The sequence below is a fragment of the Pinus tabuliformis genome, chromosome 1_2 (assembly GCF_031772625.1).
Source record: "Pinus tabuliformis cultivar Carrire ecotype Pingquan chromosome 1_2, CPIR1, whole genome shotgun sequence".
In the NCBI taxonomy this organism is placed as follows: domain Eukaryota; kingdom Viridiplantae; phylum Streptophyta; class Pinopsida; order Pinales; family Pinaceae; genus Pinus; species Pinus tabuliformis.
The window spans coordinates 1,290,572,966-1,290,593,219 of record NC_142298.1 but is presented as its reverse complement, the minus strand read 5'-3'; positions in this window follow the sequence as shown (position 1 = coordinate 1,290,593,219).

The window sequence follows — 20,254 nt, the reverse complement described above, 5'->3', positions numbered from 1 at the left end:
TGTCATGCATCTCAAGTTCTACTTGTAAATGGGTTTTAAGTCCCGAGATGTATGACTGAATTAAACGAGATTCTGATAACCCAGGCACTCGAGTTACTAAGGTCTCCCATTCTTGAGTGTATTCATCCACACTTCCTTTTTGTCATAATTTGATGAGTTTTGAAAAGAACTCTTCTTCTTTTACACCTTGAAATCTTTTAAAAAAAGCATCTTTAAATTTTCTCCAGCTAATGACGTGTGTTGTTTTTTTCCACCACATATACCAGTTATATGCTTCTCCTTCCATTTTCATGGATGCATGTCTGAGCTTTTCGTCATCGTCAGTGATGTCATATATCTCAAAGTATTCTTCTGCTTTATTTATCCATGCAACGTTGTTTTTTTCGTTTCCATCGAATTTAGGCATCTCAACCTTTGCCCTCTTCTGGTATGTGGCTAATGGTTGAGCAAAAAGAGGGTGTTGATTAGTAAGGGTATCCCAAAGTTGCTTGTTTGTAAAGGCCGTATTACTTGCTTCCTGGTGGGGTGTCGCTGATTTTCTTGGGGATTCGACCTTTTCATGAGAATTTGTTGATTTTGTTGAATCTAATGAGAGGTGTTCTTGATTCTCTTCACTTTCTTTTAATAGCTCTTCGGGTGTACAATTCGACCTTTTACACAGAAGTCTCAGCATTGTTAAAGCATCTCTGATGTTTACTTCTGTTTGGACATGTTGACTTTCCATCTTAATCTCTATTCGATTTGTTGAATCTTGAAGATTTTTGATTTTGTCTGCTTGCTCCCCAAGCTTGCTTTCGACTTCATTTAATCTTTTACTGACCTCGTCGTGGTTGTTATTTATCTTATGCTCTGCGTCAACCAATTTTTTCTGGAAATCCGCCATTGTCATTGTCGACATTGAGCGGGTTTGCGGGGGCGTGTATTTATCTGCCAGCGTAAAGGTTTTTTTTTTTTTTTAAATTAAATTAATTTAATAATTTAATTTAATTAATAATATTTTTTTTAATTAATTATAAATTATAATTTATAATTATTAACCTTATATATATATATATATCAATTAAAGTTATAATATAACTTATATATATATATATATATATATATATATATATATATATATATATATATATATATATATATATATATATATATATATATATTATATAAATTAAATATGATATACATATAATTAAATCACGTTATAATTATAACATAATGAATGGACAGTCACGTCTTTTCCTCACTATCCTGAAACTTATCGAACACGCTATAATTATGTTATATATCTCGTTAAACTTTGAATAGCACGTGGATTATATATATCACCGCAGGCTGGGAATATATGTCACCGCAGGCACTCTGAACAGTTCGTCGATTATATATATCACCGCAGTTGGCAATTACATCGAAATATCGAATATAACTGTAACACCGCAGGCTGCCACGGTCGATGGTGGTGTATGGGACGGACGCAGCGAGGATGGGAGGACGGGGGACTGTGGGCAGCGGACGGACGGGCAACTCTAGACCGAGAATGAACCGCTCTGATACCAATGAAACAAAAAATGTCTGATACCCAGAATTTATATATAAATATTTTATTAAGAGATGAAAATTACAGATGATGATGTTTACAGTGGGTTGCCTGGCTTATATACCGCCATGGACACCCTTTAGGAAAGGGCATGATCTTATGATCGTGCCCTTTCGCCTAACTAAACCTAAATTAAATAATAAACCTAAAATTAACTATATTTTTTCTACATAACAGCTTCTTTCCAACCTTCCTTTCTGCCCTCCAAGCTCCTATTTCCTTTCGTCATTTCTTATGGATGATTTTCCTTCTACCAAGTGGAAAACCGAATTTCTAAACTGCGCAATCCTCAAGTATGAATTCTTGACTGCATGCATGAGTTTTCTCCATGAGAAAACACATGCAACTGATAGTACATTGTCCTTGAACATTTATCTCAACTAGGTCTTTCTCAGAATAAACATGCATGAGTTTCTAATGAGGGAATCTTCAGTTAACTAGAGTAGCACTAGTTGAGTGCATTAATGCATCAACTGATAGTTAACTCACTATTAGTTCCTCAAACAATTTGGAACTAATTTATCTTGACTTAACTTAATAAACCGAGTTAACTAATTACAACTCAAATATAACTCAATCTTATCTACTTAATTTAAGGGATAACTCTTGCATGACTTCAGAAAGACTTCTAACTTGAATTTCTCCAACTAATTGATTTAAAACAAATAAATTAATTATTTCCAAGTAGCTGTTAAGACTAAATTCGATTTTAATTCAAAATTTAATTCAAGGAAAAATTAAATTGGAATATTCTTGTTGCCATATTTCAACACTCCCTCTCAATAAGAAAGGGATTATCTTCCACCCTAATCCTATCTCTATGGAACTCGAATTTACACTTTGACAATGCCTTTTTCAAATTGTCAGCATCTTGCTCCTCTGTCGAAATATACTGCAACAACATGATCTGTGAAAAGCAACGGGCAACAAATCTTGCCTTATGCTTCTCCACACTACCATCAATAGTTTCCTTTACCTTGTAAAGCCAATGGGAACTCACAACTGACTTGTTCTCCACTCTCGGAACCACATCCCAAACACTGTTACGAACTATGGAGTCATACTCCTCCACCAAAGCATCAACCCAAATCGGCTGCCGCACTACTTCCTCAAAGGAAGATGGCTCGGTCTCAACACATTCCCCAGCAAGGGCCATGTATCCAGTGTACCTCTCAGGTGACCTCCTTTGTCTGCACTGAGAAGATGGTTCTCCCACATTCTCTCTCGCATCCTCCAACAATCTATCATCTTCTCTGATGCACTTCCGTCCATCTCTGGAAGACTCTGCTTGAGTGGATGTCTTAACTCCTGGAACCTCTGCATGCAGTGGCTCTACATTAGTCTTAGGCCCCCCCTCCTTATGAACCAACAGTTCCTCCACAGCCTGTAGTTGGAGCTCCCTCTGAAAGGAAACTCGGATGGCCTTATGCTCATCAAACTTGAGATCTCTGCAAACCACTATCCTCTGGCTGGTAGGCAAGTACACCCGATAGTTGTGAGGTGTATCAGTGTACCCCACAAATATCCCTAACTCTGCTGTCAGCTCAAGCTTCTTCAGTGCATCCTTTGTCACATGGCAATATATCGATGAGCCAAAAATCCTAAAGTGACCCACATGTGGTCTCTTACCAGAGAAAGCTTCCGCTGGTGTCTTCATCCCAAGTATGAAAGCTTCTATTCTACAAATAGACCGTTGTGTTGCATGACTCAGCCCATAAGTGAAGTGGTAGGCCTTGGTCATGCAACATTTCCCGTGCTACTGTTGAGTATTGGAAAAGGTATGTATTTACCATTTATTTCTTTATATTTTCGTTTAAATCATAAGTTATTTACATTCTAAGATGGCAATATGTTGAATAATTATGATAGAATCAAGGAGATTTGTGATTGATATGAAATGACTAGTTATTTTCTTTTTCTATACAGAAAGTGAAGAAAATGGAAAATCACTATTCGGAAGGAAAAGACAAAGCAGAAGCAATTGCTATCCCTTTGACAGGAAGTTGTATCTAGACAAGGAGATCAAGGTCGAAGTGCATGGTCCAGGAAAAGGAAGAGAAAACGTGGCATCAGTGCAAGAAGACAAAACGATAAGTTGGAGATCAAGTATATGGCAAATGCCTCAGGATCCTTTGATCCTGATGATCTCTTCTTTAAGACTTATCTGTATTTTTGATACTTCTGCTTGGCCATTATAAAAAGGGACAACGCTGCTAGCCCAGGGGGAAAATATTGTTGTCGAGTTGTAGAACTTATTATTGTACTCTTAACTTTGATCATCGACTCTCTTTAATAGCAATAACTGTAACTTTGCCATTTATGATTAATATATAACTCAGTTGCTATTCCATTCTCTCATCCTAGAGTAACTGCACTAGTGCTTCCCTGGTGGCTAAGGGCCCGGCCTTAGTGGATCACTTGCTTCTTGTATCATTATTTTACGATTAAATTCATGTGTGGTTTGATTTCTTTGCATTTCCTTAAATTGCTTTACTTAGTAATCTTTTGTTTCTAAACATTTCATTGAATTGCTCAGTTATATCGAGATCATAATTGGATAGCAAGATTGTTATTTACAACTGAAAATGTTATGCTGTTCATTCTGAAATAATATTGCATTGAATAATTCAGATTCTTCTGTTCATTTACAGATTGATATTGATGTTCATTTGTAGATTGATATTTTTGTTCATTTAGCCACGATCCACTTACAATTGTGATTGTTATTCACTTAACTGGTGTTCCATCATAACTGCAATTGTCATTCCTTTATATCTGTGGTTAATGTTCCACATGATAGAATAAGATTACTGATTCTACATTCGTTGTCTGTTTACACTTAATTATGTTTCCTATTCAATTCCTGTAGATTTACTTCAGTTTGTTGTTCCTTTCTTAGATTGTTGTTCAATTCTATAGATTAAGCTTTGCTGTTTGATCTTTTCAATAGATTAGTTGTTGTTCGTTTTTTGCAAATTGAATTGTCATTTCCAGAATTTGCTTTGGTGTGAATAAAAAGATCTACAACTATAGCGAACATTGACTACTATTGTCTTAGTTCTCAGATTGGAGGTCTTGTCTGTGATTGATTTACATTTACATTAGTTTACAGGGGAAAGAGTTATCATTATTGCATCCTTGATTGATGATTGCTGTAGTTTCTTGAGTGAATGAATTAGTTACAAAGTATTTAAGTTTCTTGCCATTAAAATTAGATTTTGTTTCCAGCATTCAGTTACTATTGTAAGCACTATACTGCAAACATTACTCTTGAACAAGTGACCACCTCAGACTGAGTACACTCTTGAGATAAAAAATCTTACCTAGATTGATAATTAATGTAGGGTAATTAGATTTTAAAGAGACCCTTTTTACAGCTCAACATTTTGGCGCCATTGTCGGGAGAGAGTAGCCATTTGTTTCTTTCGAAAAGAGAGTAGTGTAAGTACCTACTAGGAGAGAGTTGGGTTTTAAAAATGGAAGGTAAGAACCTGTGTACGGAGCACGTAACAGCCCTGCTCCCTTACCTGCTTTCCTGCAGATTTGTTGGTTATTTTGGGTAGAAATAAGTGTTTGATTTGTGTGCATGACTAATCAGAAAAAGCCTAAAAAGAATCTTAAACCACTACCCAAGCCTAATAAAGCTAAGGGGCTAGTGACCCTTGGTCGATCGACCTTTATAGACAAAATCCTTAAAAAAGTAGAATCTCAGCCGTGAGTAGGACCTAGAAACGCTGCTTCTAGACAACCTACTAGTTCCCTTCGGGCCACAAAATCACCATCTGTAGCCTTTGCTGAGGTGCATAGCCAAACAAAGGAGCAAGATTTTCAAGAAATTGAGAATTTTAGCCCAAAATCGTTACAAGAAGGTAACCTCAGTAATCTCTACGAAGGAGGAGGAGAAACAGGGGAAACCGAAGAACCAAGATCTCCTCTTGGAATAGTTCAGACATTAAGCAACATAGATAAGGGAAGTGCAGTCAAAATCATCCAGAATAAAGATGAAGAACTTGAAGAGCTAAGATCCCCCCAGACATTAGTTCAGCAAGGAACTCTCATCATCCTAGACAAAGGAAGTGTTGTTAAGACCATTCCTTCTCCTTCTAGCCAGCCAAGGAATACACTCCTAGAAATCAAAGAAGGATATTGGCACATATTTGACCAAATGGACCAGAATGAGCAAACACCTCAAACCTCCACACTGCAATATCCCATTATAGATGTTACAACTAATGCACCTATGAAGGCCATTCCTCTTCAGAATATTCCTACATTCCATGGCCTAACAGCGGAAGACTCAGACAAATTTTTATTTGAATTCGATGCGCTGTGTAGAGGATATGACTATACCACTGATCCCCAAAAGCTAAAATTATTTCCCTCTACATTAAAAGGGACTGCTTGACGATGGTTTATGGGGTTAGGTGGAGGTGTTGTAAACAATTGGGATAAGATGAAAGAGGCTTTCCTGAAGAAATATCAGGATTATTGTAGGTCTAGAGAATTAAAGGATGAAATATTTTAGATCGTAGCTAGACCTAATGAGACACTAGAAGAATATGTTGAATGTTTTCAGTATAATCTTCAAAGATCTCCTTATCAATCATTACCCTTACATGACAATGTACTGAAAATGACATTAATTAATGGAATGAAGGAACAATGGGTTGAAACACTAAATATTATGGGAAAAGATGACATCTGTCAAGAAAATTTTGTTGACATTATTGATTTGTTCATTAGGAATTCATGAGGCAGTACAAGGCTAAAACCAGTGAAACATGATGTGCTCACAAGGGATAGCAAGATCCTCGGTGGAGGAGTAACCTGCACAGAAATCAGGAATTTACTAGAGAATTTCAAAACTGATATATTGGGGACTCTAACAATGCAGCTCAATATTATGCAAGCAAAACAGAAACAAGCAGAAGCAGAGAAAAATCTGGAAATATTCTTCCCTAGATGCAGAAAGAAACATAGCCATAAAGAGTTCCCACTAGATGTGGTTCAAGTTTGCGCTATCTGTACAAAAGATCACTCCACAAAGAACTACCCCTCACTCCCGGGTTTGAAAGCAGTGTACAGGGAAGCGGAAGAAGAATCAGAACCGGTGTACCTACTCAATCAGTGTCATCAATGGTAGCCATGACAACCAGGTATGCCGTATGATCCATCTTCTTCTTTCCAACCTCTGCAATATCATGCTCAACAATATAATACAATGTGGTAAAATCAACCACCCTTTTCAAACTGGTCACAACAACCATTTCCTTCATCACCATGGCCAAATCAAACAAGCCAATCTAATTGGCCAAATTTTCCCTATTCTCCACCATATTGGCAACACAATGCATATTCAACACAATGGTCCCCTCCCACTTCCCAAAGTCAAGCCTGGCATACAAACTGGCAAAGACCGATGAATTAGCTTGCAGGAACCATTCCACTCCCTCAACCCACACTGCTAGCACCATACACACTACAATAGAACCCCCAGTCCAACATAAGACCCCAAATCCTCGCCCAACCCAACCCGATCCCAAATAATAGACTAGTTCAATCTGTTCAAATAATCGAAACACCAGAACTAAAAACCGATCTAAGAAATTGAAACGACCTTCACTTAAGGTCTGGGCGCATTATAGAAACTGAGGGAGATAAAAATGTTCAAGTTGAAAATCAGTTACCTGTAGAACAACCACTATAAGAAGAGGATGTCAGAAAACAAACTCATGACCAGGCAACCACGTCTTCTCCCCCATTCCCAGAACGATTAATCATACCGCACCCTATAGAACATCCTGACTTTGATATTCTGGGAGAACTTAGAAATTTGTGTATAAAAATCCCACTCCTCCAAGCTATCCAAGATATCCCAATATATGCAAAAACCATCAAAGATTTATCTATAAGGAAGCCAAAGAGGAGAATAACAACTAACCCAACCGTCCAAGTAGTTGGCACCCTATCTAATCTATTATCAGGAACAGAAGCAACTGTCATATGAAGACCCAGGGAATCCTATACTAACAGTGCAAATCAATGGAAAAACCTTTTCAAATGCCCTAGTTGATTTAGGGGCTACAATTAATATTTTAACAACCACCACTTGTCAAAAGCTGGGCATTACGTTAGTGGAACCAACCTCCACATTATTAGAATTGGCTGACCAATCAGTAGTTAGGCTAGAAGGTACACTACACGCTCTAATGGTATCTATAGATTCCTATGAATATCCTGCCGACTTTCTGATAATCAACCCCAAAAATTGACTTTATGGACACCCATTAATCTTAGGTAGACCTTGGCTTATGACTACTGATGCTTAAATTGGTTGCCAACAAGGAAGTATGACTATAACTAGAGGGAGTAATATCAAGAATCTAGCTCTATACCCTCCAGCCCAACCAAGTGTAGCAATAATAAAAACTAACGAACAACCTATATCATACCTCACTGAAAACATTAGGTCCCCATTGACCATAGAAGATGCCCTTGATTTCAAAGATCAAACAGAGGATGACTTTATTAACAACTTCATTAACCAATCCGAATCCATATCCCATGTACAATGTCACATGATAGAGGCAGCATTTGACAATGAACTAGTAGAAGATCCCCTCAAAGACACTCATGATCAAACAGTACCCACTACCTCTGTTTCAGACAGCAAAACTATAGAGACTAAGCCAGAAAAACCTTTAACATCAACAATAACCTGACTCCTGAACGAGAAGAGAAGCTGGTCCAACTACTGAGAAAATGTAAGGAAGCTTTTGCATGGGACTATTCGGATATGAAGGGAATCAATCCCCAGCTGTGTACGCACCAGATTTATACAGAAAAAGATGTTAGACCTATTCACCAACCCCAACAGAGACTCAATCCCCACTTGAAAGATATTGTGAAAGCTAAATTACAAAAACTTTTGGATGTAAACTTTATTTATCCAATCTCCAATAGAAAGTGGGTCTCTCCACTAGTAGTGGTGCCAAAGAAGAATGGAAAATGGAGGATTTGTGTAGATTATAGAGAATTAAACAAAGCAACCCAGAAAGACCACTTTCCCCTTCCATTCAATGATCAGGTATTAGACACATTAGTAGGAAAGGATACAATCAGATTTAGATTGCCCCTGAAGACCAAGACAAAACTACTTTTACCTGTCCTTGGGGAACATTCGCTTACAGAGTCCTACCTTTTGGCCTATGCAATGCCCCTGCCACATTTCAGAAGGCCGTCCTCAGCATCTTTTCAGATTTAGTAAATGAAGGGTTCGAAGTATACATGGATGATTTCACACCATATGGAGATGATTTTGAGCCAGCACTAGACACATTGGAAAAGGTGTTGCAATGATGTATTGCCACCAGGCTCTGCTTGAGCCATGAAAAGTGCTATATGATGATGATCGAAGGGCTCATCCTAGGTCATTATATCTCAGAAGCTGGAATACAGGTAGATCCGGCCAAAATTCAAATAATTTTGTTAATACCTACTCCTACCACACAGACAAAGGTATGTAGTTTTCTTGGATTTTCTAGTTATTATAGGAGATTCATACAACATTTTTCTCAAATAGCTGCACCTATATACGCACTGATAGGGAATGTTGATCTTGTTTGGACAGATAAATGCGACCGTGCTTTTGAGGATCTAAAAAAGCTTGTGCCAACAACCCTAGTGCTCAAAGGCCCAAATTGGGACTTGCCATTTCAAATTTCATCAGATGGTTCAGATAAAGCTATTGGAGCAGTTCTTGGGTAGGAAGAAGACAAAAAACCATATTCAATCTATTATATTAGCAAGAATTTGTCTCCTACTGATCTAAACTATACTGTTACTAAAAAAGAGTTTTTAGCTATAATACATGTTGTAAATAAGTTTAGGCATTATATCATTGGATATCATGTTGTCTTATATACAGATCACTCTACCATAAAATATTTAGCAAATAAACCTATTACAAATGGTACAGTAACAATATGGTTGATTTTATTGTAGGAATTTGATATCACAATAAAAGGTCGACCTGGGAAAGAAAATCCCGTAGCTAACTTTCTTTCATGAATACCGAAGCTAGCGGACACAACGACACTCAAAGATCAATTCCTAGATGAACATTTGTTTGCTGTCACTGCAAATACACCCTGGTATGCTGATGTTGCAAATTATTTAGCAGTAGGAAAATTACCAAAGAATCTAACCCCCAATGCACGAAAACAGATTGTGCAACGTAGTACTTGATTTTCTTGGATTGGGGGCTACCTATTTCATAGAGGGGCAGATATGCACATCAGAAGATGCATCCATGAAGACGAAATATTTGACATTCTAAAAGCCTGTCATGACAGACCGTGTGGCGGACATTTCGCAGATCGAAGAACTGGTCACAAGGTTTTGCAAACAGGTTATTTCTAGCCCACCATCTTTAAAGACGCTAAGAAATTTTTTCAAACCTATGACAGTTGCTAAAGAGTAGGACACCCTGGATATTCTGATGAAATGCCTTTAAACCCACAGTTAGTAATCGAACCATTTGAGCATTGGGCACTCGATTTTGTTGATGCGATCAACCCATCATCAAATCAGAAAACATATATTCTAGTAGAAACAGAGTATGTTACCAAATGGGTTGAAGTAGAGGCACTTTCAAGAGTTACAGAGGACTCTGTGATTCATTTCCTATTTCAAATATCTGTACGATATGGCTTCCCGAGGGACATAATCACGGATGGAGGACCACACTTTGTAGGAAATAAAATCAGTGCAACATTAAGAAATTATCACATTAAGTACAAAATTACCAATCCGTATCACCCACAGACAAATGGCCAAGTAGAAACCACGAATAAAGTGATAAAGGCAATATTGACAAAAACCATTGCATCACATAGACGTGATTGGGCTTCAAGATTATCGGAGGCCTTGTGGGCATACCGAACAATGTGGAGAAACACCACTGGTTATTCACCTTATCAGCTAGTATTTGCAAAGGAACCCATCTTTCCAATAGAGTTCAAAATACAAACATTAAGGACAGCACACGAGATCAGTGTAGATTTGAATGAGGCCTAGACTAATAGATCACAACAAATTAATGAGCTAGATGAAATTAGGCTCTTGGCTCTTCAACACACTACATTAATTCAACAGTAGAGAGACAAATGGCACGACGCCCTGATCAAAAAGAAAATCTTCCACGAAGGAGATTGGGCACTCCCTTACGATTCTAGGTTTCAAGATTTTCCGAGAAAACTTCAGACTTGATGGCTTTGACCGTATGAAATCCAGAATGTACATGACAATGGCACCATTACCTTGACTACTATTGACAGATCTAGACATACCTTTACAGAAAATGGTCATCGAGTGCGACTGTACCATAAACCACTTACTCGGGAACCCTTTTACCAATAGCTCCAGGAAGATTCTGACATGCAGATTCTTGCTGAGGAAAATAATCCTTCCTCGGCATTGGTTCAGTAAATAATTTGATTATTAAATTTTGTACGTAATTTTTTCCTTTTTGCTTTTATAAACTACTTTCTATACATATTTTTGCATTTCTGCATTTTTTGCATTTTGCTGTTCCTTTCCGAAGGAACAACATTTTCGCCTTTTTGTTGTTCTTTTTTGAAGGAACAACACTTTTGAATTTTGTTGTTCCTTTCCGAAGGAACAACATTTCCATTGTTTTGTTGTTCCTTTCCCAAGGAACAACACTTTTGCATTTTGTTGTTCCTTTCCAAAGGAATAGCATTTCCACTGTTTTGTTGTTCCTTTCTAAAGGAACAAAACTTTTGAATTTTACTGTTCCTTTCTGAAGGAACAACATTTCCGCCTTTTTTCCGTTCCTTTCCGAAGGAACAACACTTTTTCATTTTGTTGTTCCTTTCCGAAGGAACAACGTTTCCGCCTTTTTGCTGTTCCTTTCCGAAGGAACAACACTTTTTCATTTTGCTGTTCCTTTTTGAAGGAACATCAATTCATCCTTCTTCCTGTTCCTTTCCGAAGGAACAACACTTTTGCATTTTGTTGTTCATTTCCAAAGGAACAACATTTCCACTGTTTTGTTGTTCCTTTCTGAAGGAACAGTAGTTTTGCATTCTGTTGTTCCTTTCCGAAGGAACAACACCTTCACATTTTGCTATTCCTTCGGAAAGGAACAGCATCTCCGCATTTTCGCTGTTCCTTTTTGAAGGAAGAACACTTTCATTTTTTGTTGTTCCTTTCCGAAGGAACAACACCTTTGCATTTTGTTGTTCCTTTCCAAAGGAACAACATCTCTGCATTTTTGTTGTTCCTTTTCGAAGGAACAACAATTTCGTTTTTTGTTGTTCCTTTCAGAAAGAACAACACTTTCATTTTTCTGTTGTTCCTTTCAGAAGGAACAACACTTTCATCTTTTGCTATTCTTTTCCGAAGGAACAACATTTGCGCATTTTTTTTGTTCCTTTCCGAAGGAACAACACTTTCGTTTTTTGTTGTTCCTTTCCGAAGGAACAACACTTTCATTTTTTTGTTGTTCCTTTCCGAAGGAACAACACTTTCCGCATTTTTGTTGTTATTTTTCGAAGGAAGAGCACTTCTGCCAGATTGTTTTGCCATTCCTTTTAAAGGAACAACCCTCCTTCGCATTTTTTTCCCTTTCTGCCATTCCTTCCGAAGGAACAATAGTTTCAATTTCGGATGATTCTAGGCTGTTCTACCAAAAGGACCTGTGTTTTATTTTGCGCTTGCTTTATTTGTTGTTCCGTTTAAGGAACAACTGCTATTCCTTTTAAGGAACAACAATTTCAAGTGTATTTTTTTCTTTTGTTTTTTGTTCCTCTTAAAGGAACCATGGTTTTTGCATGCAGATGTTATTTTCCTGTCCCTCTTAAGGAACAACAGTTGTTCCATCTAAAGAACAACACTTTTTGAGTGCATTTTTTTGTTTTTCTTTGTGTGTGTGTTTCATCATTTAGAGGATTTTTGTGAATAATGGTTCATTTAAGGCACATGTATACATTTATGCAAGAACACAAAAAATAGAGGATACTGAAATCAGTAAACCAAAAAAAAATCGTTATCTTTAGAGAAATTGCTTTGATTTGATAAGAGAAAAGAGGAAAGGACACAACTATTGATATCACTTTGCTATCTTAATTTTCACTAAAACCAATTTGATTGATTATTTTTATCATGTTGGTTCTTTCTTAATCTTCATAATTCTCTTTGATCATTATTATTGAATAAGAATAAGGGCAGAGTTTCCTGTATTGAGATGTTCAAACTTCTTCCACCATTCCTACTCTTAAGGAGTGTTGAGCCACCCTTTGTATATAAATAGGAAAGTGCTATATAAAAGAAAAGAAATATATATATATATATATATATATATATATATATATATAGATATATATATATATATATATATATATATGATTACTAACATGATTTTTCAAATGAAGGATAGGGGGTCTCATCAAGAGCCAGCCTACCATGATCGTAAGGAAGCAAGTGAAGTGGCATCCCCACTATTGCCACCACACTAGGGAGATGATCCAAGAGGCATATCAGAAAGAGAAGTCCTTGAAACAGGAGGTCTCATCACGAGCCAGCCAGCCCACCTTTCACTCCTTCCTGGTGAATGTCATTGTGATTCATCTGGTTACCAAGCCAGCACAATGGCCTCCATTCTGACATCACATAGCACTTTCCTAGGCATACACAACGGATTACGGTTCCAAGGGTGAAACAAGCAACTTTGTCAAGGTTATGGACACCTGTGGGCAATAGAGGTCTGCTGATCGTATTGAAGTCATACTTTTCATACACCAGTAGTCATTATAAACCCTTTTTCTTATATCTTTATAATTATTTCAAATGAGATTATGTTATATAACCCTTTCGAACCTTTTATACATGAAAAATCATTTATAAATCAATCATGATGGTTAAAGTGGATAATTACCGCATAAGAACTTTTACTTATGTCAGCTATCCTATCCTCTATTTTTCATATCATATCACGACATTTCGATATCTATTTGCGATTTCCATCATAAGCCTCGATTTTAGTAATTTGCTGACTTTTGTAATCATGTCATGGATACATACGTTGTTCCTTTGTGTTACTATATGACTGCAGTCTATCATGCTACTCCTTTATTTTCCGGTCGAGGACGGCCTATCACATTTTAGGGGGGCATGGGTGACCTCCATAATACACTAGCATACGTGTCGACTCCTTATTTGGAGGTACTATGACTCCATCAAAACTCGGGAATAGCAAGTTTAATGGTATTGATATTTCCCAATATGCACAGCTTGCTGTTCCATCACCATTTCTATGTTTGCTTTGTAAAAATTAATAGTTTGGTAAAGCTTGAACAACTTTTTGTTCCATCATCATATCTGTGTTTTTCTCTGTGCTAAAGCTTGAATAGCTTGTTGTTCCATCATCATCTCTATGTTTTTTCTCTGTAAAAAAGCAACAGTGTGCTAAGCTTGAACAAAATGGGAGGCAGATCAATACGCAGTGAACTGCAGGTGTTAATGATCTCCGACGCTGCACGCGAAATTTTAATAAGAGCATGATGGATTGCCTACCTTAACCGACTACAACAGTCTAATGAGACGGTGGGCATTGAATTTTTGTAGAATTTGCAGGAAGATCGTTCCATGGTGAGGGGGAGGCAAATAGCAGTAACAGATGTGATAATTGCCGAAGTGTCGGCACTGCCAGCTATTGGACCAGTATGGACCCAGAAAAAAGTGAGACTCCAAAACACTGTAACCATCTTCCGGGATGAAGGACAAAGCCTTACTATCAAAGGAAAATGAGTCCTGCCTGCAACCCTGGCAGAACCTTGGGCATAATTAGCCAGGATTGTGCAAAGCTACATCACATGTGATGGCAGAAAAGACGGGGTAAGACCGTGCCATCTCAAACTATTAGCTATATTAAAACAAAAATGTGTTGCAAATTTGCCTGCATACTTAAATTCTTTATTGCATGATGTTGCTTGAAGTATGAGAAAATCTCGTAATGTAGAAACGGTAGTAAGTCATCACGGATTAATTCGGCTAATAGTCAGTTATAGTCTCGCTCAACAGCAGAGTAGTTGGGAAGAATTTATTTTCTCAATAGATGGGGGATTGGTCATACCAACCCCAAAACGAAAAAGAATTGCTAGCACATCACTTATACCGCAGAAATGTAGATAGTCTGCCAGACTGGGGAGAAATAGAGGAATGTTGGGAAATCCCCAAGAAAACAATAGCCAGCCATTAGAGATATATGACTCAGAGGATGAGCAACCCCACAACTTGAAGGAGGGGAAAATGAAGAAGAAGAATTAGAATAAAATGAAGAAGAGGAATTGGAAGAGGAAACTGAGCACTTTAGTGAGGAATAAGGGGAGGAAGTAGAGCAACCCAGTGAGAGCCCATTACAAAACCCTCTGTAAGAAGACGAATTTGCCCATATTTTGGCCAATATGAGTGAATACATCCAGCCCCACAGCCCACTCAGCCTCGATATTGAGGCAGAACCATCACAGGAACACTTTGCTCACAGTAAGAGTGCATCTGAGGAGATGAATGATGAGGAAGAAGAAGAAGGACAATCACAGGAACACTTTGCTGACAGTGAGAGTGCATCTGAAGAAATGAATGACGAAGAAGAAATAGAAGCAAAAGCTGCCCAAGAAATAGCAGATCAAACCAGGGTTTCCTCCCCTGAGAAACCTAATGAGGAGGACGAGAACACTGAAGAAGTGTTCCAAGCAGAAAACATGGAGATAAGCCATGGTGAGGGTACAATCCCTGAAGAACAAAGCCCAAGCCCGAGAAAAGAAAAAAGTGTTCCTTCGAAGAAAACGAATGAAATCAAAAGGCTACGAAAGGAACAGCAGAGACTACTAAACGTAGTAAAACAAGTTAGAAAACAAATAAGCGTCCTAAAAATGGGGAGAATCTCGAAAAGAACCCCCGAAACAAAGGATGCAACCACCCAGATGAAACCCCATAAAATGAAGACCAAAAGGACTCAAACAAAACCCATTATCATTCAGGATCACAAGGAACAGCATGTGGCTGTTACAAACACAGAGACCCAAATAGAAAACACACTAGTCTGTAATAAGGACATCCAAATAGAGGCATTGTCCTCTAGCATCATGACCGATCAGACAATTCATGAGAAGGAAACACAGACTATAAGAACCAGATGTCACAATAAGGATATCCAGGTAGATCTCTAGCCCAAAAATGTTTTGATGGACAATGATCCAAGGATAGTGAGACTTCAAAAGGATCTGGCACAGGCCCAACAAATGATAGAAAAGCTCACAGAGGAAACTATTCCTCAGGAGAAATATCAGAAATTACAGCAGCAAGTAAAGAACATCAATGCATCGGAGAGCGAGGCCTTCGATAGATGTCAGAGAGCAGAGGAAAAAGTTAAAAAGGTAACCAATAGACTAGACATAGTTATGAGTCAAATGGATACCCTATGTTCTCTATATACTGATGTTCTAGCCTGTAGGGCACCTGCCAAAAATTATGCTTTGTTTTTTATGGAAAGGTACTTACAATTAAAAATTAAGGCTGTCAAGGCAAGGGTACCTATAGAGTTAAAAACTATTGATGATTTCATAAACTACTGTAAGCATTATGGGGTGAAATTCCAGTGATTTCTATGTGAGTTTTATTTGCATAATATTGTGTTGGACGGTGAAACGGAGGAGAACCCTAGTCCTTTTGTGGGTGATATCCAACTTTAGGTATTCATCTCTTTTATTGTTATCCAGATAAAGTGGCTTAAAGCCCATACTACCTTTCAGAGACAGAAGAACGGGTTAGATCTGTGGGTAAGGGTGAACCAAGAAACCCATTACAACTGTGGAATAAGCATAGAAGCTTGTTGAGAAAGAAGGGTGTGATCCATACACTGGGACCCATTCACGCAGCAGCTGTCGAGCAAGGGGTAGAATACTTCCTATCCATCAAAGACCTTGTCATAGCAGTAGCTAAACTCTGATACAAGACTGCCAATTGGAATATTAAGGACAAAGAGCGATTCAATTATGAAAAATTTAAGTTAGTTGCTGATTGCCTGGTTACCTATAGTAACCTCATCCTGAGAGAAGGCCCGTATTGGTTAGGTTGTAGGTTTCGGAGTCCAATCATTTGGTATCTTTCACCAGGGTATAAGGCCCTATATGAATTGCCTAAGGGCCAGACAGGGCATATCTTTGAAGTTTTAGCTAGACACCATGGTTTTAGACTACTCCATGAAAATCCTTCTCCAGCCTATTCCCTAACTGCCTTGCATGTAAATTACAATGTTTTCAGGAGGGCATGAAAAAGGGTAAGCAGGGGGGTGTGTTGAGTATTGGAAAAGGTATGTATTTACCATTTATTTCTTTATCTTTTCCTTTAAATCATAACTTCTTTACATTCTAATATGGCAATATGTTAAAGAATTATGATAGAATCAAGGAGATTTGTGATTGATATGAAATGACTAATTATTGTCTTTTTCTATACAGAAAGTGAAGAAAATGGAAAATCACTATTCGGAAGGAAAAGCCAAAGTAGAAGCAACTGTCGTTCCTTTGACAGGAAGCTATATCCAGACAAGGAGATCAGATTAGAGCACATGGTCTAGGAAAAGGAAGAGAAAACGCGGCATCAGGACAAGAATACAAAACAATAAGTTGGAGATCGAAGATATGGAGAATCCCTCAGGATCCTTTGATCCTGAGGGATCACTGCTTTAAGACTTATTGGTATTTTTGATACTTCCACCTGGCCATTATAAAAAGGGACAGCGCTGCTAGCCTGAGGGGCAAATATTGTTGTCAATTTGTAGAACTTATTGTTGTACTCTTAACTTTGATCATCGACTCTCTTTAAGAGCGATAGCTGTAAATTTTCCATTTATGATTAATATATAACTTAGTTGTTGTTCCATTCTCTGATCCTGGAGTAACAGCAGCAGTGCTTCCCTAGTGGCTAAGGGCCTGACCCTAATGGATCACTTTCTTCTTATATCATTATTTTACGATTACAGTCGCGTGTGCTTTGATTTCTTTACATTTCCTTAACTTGATTTACTCAGTAATCTTTTGCTTCTAAACATTTCATTGAATTTCTTTGTTATGTCGAGATTGTAATTGGATAACAAGATTGTTATTTACAACCAAAAATATTATGTTGTTCATTTTGAAATAATATTGCATTGACTAATTTGGATTCTGTTGTTCACTTACAGATTGATATTGCTATTCATTTGCAGATTGATATTGTTGTTCATTTAGCCACGATCCACTTACAATTGCGATTTCTATTCACTTAATTGTTATTCCATTATAACTGAAATTGTCGTTCCTTTATGACTATGGTTAATGTTCCGCATGCTAGAATAAGATTACTGATTCTACAGTCACTGTGTGTTTACACTTAATTAAGTTTGTTGTTCAATTCCTGTAGATTTACTTCGGTTTGCTATTCCTTTCTTAGATTGTTGTTTAATTACTTTATTAGTTCATATCACTCTTCAATTCCTTTATTAGTTGAAGAGTTTTGTTCAATTCCTTTCGGTTAAGATTGCTGCTTAAATCAATCTCGTAGATTAAACTTTGTTGTTCGATCTTTTCAATAGATTAGTTGTTGTTCCTTTTCCACAAATTGAATTGTCATTTCCAGCATTTTCTTTGGTGTGAATAGAAAGAACTACAACTGTAGTGAACATTGACTACTGCTGTCTAAGTTCTCAAATTGGAGGTCTTGTCTGTGATTGATTTACATTTACATCAGTTTACAGGGGAAAGAGTTATCATTACTGCATCCTTGACTGATGATTGTTGTAGTTTCTTAAGTGAATGATTTAGTTAGAAAGTATTTAAGTTTTTTTCCATTACAATTCGATTTTGTTTCCAGCATTCAGTTACTTTTGTAAGCACTATACTACAAACATTACTCTTGAACAAGTGACCGCCTCAGACTGAGTACACTCTTGAGATAAAAAATCATACCTAGATTGATAATTAATGTAGGGTAATTAGAGGTTAAAAAGACCCTTTTTATAGCTCAACAACTACCCCTACAATAATTTTGTTCTTCTTCTCGGCCACCCCATTCTGCAGTGGGTTATGAGGTGTCGTTAACTCTTGTTTAATTCCTTCCACTGCACATAAGTCCTTAAACTCTTTAGAGACATATTATCACCTGTTTTCGCTTCTCAAGGCCTTGATCTTCTTCCGTGACTCTTTCTCGACCAAATCTTTGAACTCACAAAACTTTGTGAAAGCTTGGTCCTTCTTTTGAATGAAATAAATCCATCATTTATGACAATAGTCATAAATGAAAATCACATAATACCTTTGCTTCGCTATGGATGTCGTCGAGAATGGTCCACACAAATCAATATGAACTCGCTCTAAGACAATGTCTACTCGACTATCTCGATCATGAAAGGAAGACTTGGTGTACTTTGCCAAGGTACAACCTTTTCATCTGTCAACTTGCTCAAGTTTACCTTTGGGAAGTCCCGTAGATATCTGGTGCATTATCTTCAAAGTCCCATGATGCAAATGGTCCAACCACCTGTTATGCTCTTGACCTATGAGAAGATACCAGAATACCAAGTATGCGAAGAAATATAACCAGAACATAGAACAATAAGAAATAACATCATGTATTTTATTATTCAGAAAGGAAAGCAAATTTCACTTGCCTTTTTGAGGGGGCAACCTCCAATGGAGCTGGGATCAATTACAAAATAAGACACAACACTCCTCAAGGGGAGTCTCTATCCTTTATATAGGATTCATACATGCAATACCATGGGTCACTACCATGGTTCTTATTAATACCATCTATCTAATACCATGGCCCATTTGCAACTAACTGTTGTCCCTTCTTTAAATGCGGGTCAACCACTTACAATTATTAATATGGGCTTTAGGGGGTTAGGGTTGGACCCTAACATGCCCTCCCCATAAAAATAACCTTGTCCTTAAGGCTGAAGTTGTGGAAACTACTGAAGAACAGTGGCTGGTTCCCAAGTTGCATCTTTTGGAGAGGTGTCTTTCCGCTTGACGAGGACTTTCTTGATCATGCGGCTGCGCAGGTGTCATTCTCGCGTGTGAAGAACTTGTTCAGGTTGGAGCCAGATTGAACCTTCTTCATCCAATTCCGACAGACTGGTTTGAATTCTACAATGGTTCCCAACCACTTTCTTGAGGCATGAGACATGGAAGACGGGATGGATTTTTGCAGTGGGTGGTAAGGACAGCTTGTAGGCTACTTCTCCGATGCACTGAAGTATTTGATACGGTCCGTAGAATTTTGGAGATAATTTCTGACAACCATTGTCTTTGAGTGATGTTTTCTTATATGGTTGCAGCCTCAAGAATACTTGATCCCCTTCTTGAAATTTGTGCTCTGAACACTGTTGGTCTGCCTGTTGCTTCATGCGATTTTGAACTTGATGGAGATTCTCTTTGAGGTGGGCTAGCATGGTTGCACAGTTCTGTAGGAGTTGATCCACTGCTTGTACCTTCGAGCATCCCTGGATATAAGAAGTAGGTGAAGGATGGAGTGGACCACGAACTGCTTCATATGGAGCCATTTTGGTTGTGGCATGATAGTTAGTATTATACC